General features: G+C 47.5%; 1 pseudogene; it reads right to left on the reverse strand.

Moving 5' to 3' along the window:
* Nucleotides 1-416: 416 nt before the first annotated feature.
* On the reverse strand, nt 417-3,712 carry LOC116645110 (annotated as a pseudogene).
* Between the last annotated feature and the right edge of the window lie 1,917 nt (nt 3,713-5,629).

Here is a 5,629-nt window from a genome sequence, read left to right on the forward strand (position 1 = left end):
CCACCCACAGGGAGCCACCAGCAAGGAGTTTCTTCTAAAACCTAGTCCCCTTTCAATCAAAGAAAAGAAAGAATAGAACAGAGGAAAGGCCTAGTCTGAGATGAGGGTCTCCCTCCCTCCACCGCAGTCACAGACTCAGGTGTGGTGGCGTTGGCATGGGGCATCCATGTTGAGCGGCTGGTGGAGGGCTCCTGGCTGGGTCTCCTCCGCTTGGGTTCCACCTTCAGTCTCCCTTCTCCTTGCCCTGCTGGCCAGTGGTGGGCGCTCCCTCTGTGTCGGCTCCTCTGTCCCTCAGGTGTTCCTCTGCTCCTGTTGCTGACAGTGGTCCTTCAGTTTTAGCAGTGGAAAACAGGTATCCATTTATTTATTTTATTTTTTATTACTCAGAATAAGATACTGACCAACAAAGTCCCCCTCTAGTATTGGGACAGCTTCATCACTCCACTGTGCTGATAGGAGTCGTCTTGCAACAGTGCCCCGTCGATGTGTGACTTCAACTCATCACCAAGGTAACTGTCCTGGGACAGCTCAGGCTGCTCTGCTGGGAGGGCTGGCTCCTGAAGATACAGCCCTGAACCAGGGCGTCCTGTGAGAACAGCTGACATGCCACCTCCTGGCTGGCCTGGCTGCTGGGAAGATCCCTCTGGCTGAGCCCAGGAAGCCCAAAGCTGTTCTTCTGGACCAGTCTGGCCTTTGGGGGTTCCCAGGGTCCGTTTGTCCAAAATACCCCAGTGGGAGCATGGGGTGCATAACCAGGTTAAAGTTGGAGGGGAATGTTCATGGCAGCCACGTGGCTGGGGATGGCACCAGTCCTGCCCATCTGGTCTGGGTCTGCAAGTTCATGTTCCAGGGCCAGCTCTGGCTCTTCTGCTCATAGACTGATCCTGGGATCATAGCCTCCTGGGGTCATACATGATTCCTGGGTAGAGGGTGGTGACCAGCTACCAGGGCTTGCTGAACTGCATGGGGCTCTCCCACATTGTTCAGGGGCCCTTCTACCAGCACCTTCTGTTCTTAGTAGTAGTTCAGCAGGTGGTTCCAGAGCAGCTGTGAGGACAGGGCCTTTGAGTTGCCTACGATAATGACCTCATATCATGCTTCGGTCAGGGTCATGTGAAGCTGCCTGGGGTTGTTTAAAAATCCAATGCCTTGTTGCTTGTTAGCCCACATGCAGGAGAGTAACATAAAGTCCTTGTCTTGCCCTGGAATGTGTCCACGTGGGTGAACTCTACCTCCTGGCAGAGCTTGGTGTGGAGGGAGTCGCTGAACTACATGAGTTGCATTAAGTTGGAGCATTGGCCTTGATTAAGGGCATGATGATGCCAATCTGATCTGGCTTGGCACCTTCCTTCAGCAGCTTTGTGTTGATCTACTCCATATGTGTAGCTTCCTTCCTGTTCAGGGAGGAGGTGCTTGAGCTTGCAATCTCCTCTGGGCTCTGGGTCACCTAGAGCATCAGTTTATCAGGTTGAGGTCACTGGAAGTCAAATCCCTTCTTCCTAAGATCTGCTGCAGTGATGCCTTTCTGAAGAGAGACTTGGTAGATGATGGACGGGAAGACGCTGAGGGTAGGGTGCATCATGTTGGACCTGGAGGTGGATGAGGTAGATGGGACAGACACCCAGCACCACGAGCTTCATGAAGAGTGACTGGGATAGCCCAACCTCGTCTGCCATTTTGCACATCACCATGGAGCCCAGCAGGCAGTGGTCACCCATGAAGATGAGCTGGTTGAGTCCGAGGACCATGGGGACCATGCACTCTAGCTCAGTGGCCCGGGTGCTTGCCTCAGTTAAAATGGGCCTCAGTTGCCCAGACTTCCACATACATCTGTGTTCATGAGCAGCTCACTCTCCATGGTGAGCTTTAGCATCAGGTACGGCTTCTCTTCTGCAGACAACAAACAGCTCCCCAGTCTCCTCGTTCAGTTGCTACAGCTTCTGGAGCTCAGCATGCTGTCCATGTTCCTGATCTGGTTGTGCAGGGACAGAAATGATACTGAGTCCTGATGCAGAACAGCATGACTCTCAGCCTGGTCTGGTAGATCTTCTCGGTCAGCAGATTAATGACTGTATTACTTGGAGCACAGATAAGCAGGGGTGCACTGCTTTGCCCAGCCAGGTATAGCAGCTGCTGGTGGCCAAGGTAACCATCTTCCTGGTGCCTGGTGGTTCTTGGATCAGGCTCATGGATCTTTGCTGTGCGGTCTTTATGGTATAAACCTGAAGAGTGGTTCCGGTTGGGGAGTCCTTTTGCCGTGAAGCTCTTGGGCAGCTGAGATCTGATGATAATGTCCTCCAGCTGGTGGCTGATTTAGCCCCACATGGAGGTCTCCTCCAGGGCAAACATTTTCAGCACGCTCTGCATCCTGTCGAATGAGGTTGACTCCCATCTGAAATCCACCTGCAAGTTATGATCTCCTTCCACAGGCCTGCCCAAACTGCTCTGCAGCTCAGTGGTGATGTCATCACCACAGTTAACAGGGACCTGGATGACGTGGCTGATCGCTTTCCACAGCGGATGCCAACCACGCTTCCTTTGTAGGCAGGCATATCTTGTTCCCTTGAGTAAGCTGCATATCTCAACCGAATTATGACTAAATCCTCGTCACCAGAGGACTGATACTCAGTCTTGGGCGAAGTAGGCATTTGTCTTCTTGTTAAGGACTAGGTCCCAGCTGACCGTGATGTTATGCTGAGACTGGCACTCTTTTTTGGTTTCTCATCGTAGTTGGCCGGCACCTAGACAAGGGGCCCAACTTTGTTCCAGTGCTGGGAAGCATTCTATGGCAGGAGGACGCTCTGTGGCCCTTCTCCACCTCCAGCTTCTCTGGTACCTCCAAGCTGGCGGAAGGATTTTCCTAGCCGCAGCACTTCCGAGTTGTTGATTGATCTGCGGAGTGGTGATGGGCCCAGCCCACAGCTGCACCTGCTCAGAGGGATCTTGACTAGTCAGCACCCGAAGCAGCGGTTCTACATCAGAGGCTGCCGCTCCCAGCTGTCCCCGTTGATGTACTTGAGGCTTTTCTGACGGGCGCAGGGCAGTCCAGACAGCAGCACCACGACCCAGTTGGCCTTGGCAGTAATGATGTGGTGGAGGAAGACATTGTGGGAGCCACGATAACCCTCCAGAGCCGGTTCCCAGAGAAGCCCATCCTTGTGGCAAGTCGCCTCTTTGCACCTCAGGAGGTGATTTACAGTGTGTCTGTAGCGGGGGTTACACACCCACTTCCTGCTGGTATTACAGTACGTCATGCCAGCAGTACTGTGTATTCTGCAGTCACCGCAGGCAGGCGCTGGGAAATCCCGGGAATAGCAGGTATCTACCTATTCGAAGTTCAACTCGGTAAACAACTGGCTAGTCTTGACCACACCTGTGACCCAGGATGCCCTGAGTGCCCCGACCTGCCCTGGAACTGTCAGGGTCACTGCGCCGGCCGTGTGCGCGGGAGGCACTGTGCAGCCACCTCTGGACCTGGGAACATCTGCGTCTGGCTAGGAAGGGTGAAGTCCATGAACTTGAACTCGGAGCCATGCAGCTGAGTTGCTCGTCTTCCTCGGTGTCCACAGCAGGGTGAGCATCTGTGAACTGGGACCCTGCCCCCAGCCCGGCTCCAGGCTCACGCCCGCGGATTGGGCGGAAACGCTCGCGGGGGGGACAAGGGGTGCCCACCGAGGCTCCGCCCACCTGCAGCTCCCATCCCTGCAGAAACCTCAGCCGCTGCTACCACCACCTGCTGTGAGTAGTTTTAATTTTACCTCTTCTGGCGGGTGAGGGGTGGCCTCGGTGGCATTCCCGATATTACTGTTTTTTAGTCTTAAGTTTTAGAATTTCCTTTTTGTTCTTTTGATATAAAATTCCAGTTTTCTGGTCAATTTTTCCATCTTGTCATCACTTGTGATACACTAATCACGGTTAAAATCTATTTCTGAAAACCAGTATCTGGGTCACCTGTGCATGAGTTTTCATTGCCTTTTTTTTTTTTTTTTTCTCATCCTTTATTTTGTATACCTGGGAAATTTTTTATTGAATTATGGAAATTATGTATAAAAATTACAGAGGTTCTGGAAAAAAATGTTATCTTTCTCTAGAGAGGATTTCTTTACCTTCTGGCAGGCAATTAGAGTAGGCATGGATTACTTTAATCCAAACAGATTGAGCTGATTCACAGCTGGGTTTCATTCTTTGTAAGGCTGGTCGATTTCTTTTTTCTTTTTTTTTTTTTAAGTAGTTTTTTTCCCCAGTTTTATTGAGAAATAATTGACCTACATCACTGCATAAATTTAAGGCATACAGCTGATGGTTTGATTTACAAATATTATGAAATGATTAGCACAATAGATTCAGTTAACATTTATCTTCCTTCCTTCTATTCTATAAATAGAATATAAGGAAAAGAAAGAAAATAAGAAATAAAGAAAAAATCCTTGTTAATAGGAGCTCTTAAGATTTCCTCTTAACTCTCCTGTATTAGCTGCAGTCATCCTGTTAAATGCTATACCCATAGTACTTGTTTATCTTAAAACTGGAAGTTTGTACCTTTTGATCACCCTCCCACCTTCCTCCAATCCCCCCTGTCCTCCATCTTTAGTAACCACAAGTCTGATCTGTTCTGTTTCTTTTTCTTTTTTAAAGATTTTGTATAAGTGAGATCATACAGTATTTGCCTTTTTTGTCTGACTTATTTCACTTAGCATAATGACTTCAATGTCTATCCATGTTGTCACAAATGGTAGGATTTCCTTGTTTTTTTTTTTATGGGTGAATAATATTCTGTGTGTGTGTGTGTGTGTGTGTGTGTTTGTATGGATCACAGTTTATCCATCCATTGATGGACACTCAGGTTGTTTCCATGTCTTGGCTATTGTAAATAATACTGCTATGAACATGGGGGTGAAAGACTCTTTTCGAGTTAGTGTTTTCGTTTCCTTCGGATATATTCCCATGGAATTTCTAGACCATATGGTAGTTCTTTTTAATCTTTAGAATATTCTCCATATTGTTTTCCCCTGTAGTGGCTGTACAAATTTACATTGTCATAACAGTGTACACAGTGTATAAGGGTTCCCTTTGCACCACATCCATGCCAGCATTTATCTCTTATTTTCTTGATGATGGCCATTCTAATAAGGTGCAAGGTAGTATCTCATTGTGGTTTTAATTTGGATTTCCCTAATAAGTAGTGATGTTGAAGACGGTCTATTTCTAGTTTAATTTCTCTCTTAGACTGTAGCCCTTCTGGTGTTCAGTTGAATACTTGGGGTTTTTATCAGAACCTTATATGTGTCCAAACTATTGGATAAACAGGATGGAGAGGCTTTGGGTATAAAGAGTACAGTGTTTGTGCTTTGAGTAGTAGATCATAGAATAAGGGAGTCATCTATTCAGGTTAAAATGATACGTATCACAATTGTTTTATAATTTGAACTGAAAGAAAATTTTGCCAGAGTCTTCTAGTCAAAATGAATTTAGGAGAATACTGTAAATATTTTTTAAAATGTAAGGATGGATATAATCTGAACACAGAGTTTAGAGTAGACAAATGGGAATTGCAAAAAGTTGATGTCAAGTGGAAATTTGAGAAATGAGATGAAAAATTCACTGGAGGTCTCAAAAACAGATTGGATGA

The sequence above is a fragment of the Phoca vitulina genome, unplaced genomic scaffold, assembly GCF_004348235.1.
Source record: "Phoca vitulina isolate PV1807 unplaced genomic scaffold, GSC_HSeal_1.0 scaffold32, whole genome shotgun sequence".
Classification (NCBI taxonomy): Eukaryota; Metazoa; Chordata; class Mammalia; order Carnivora; family Phocidae; genus Phoca; species Phoca vitulina.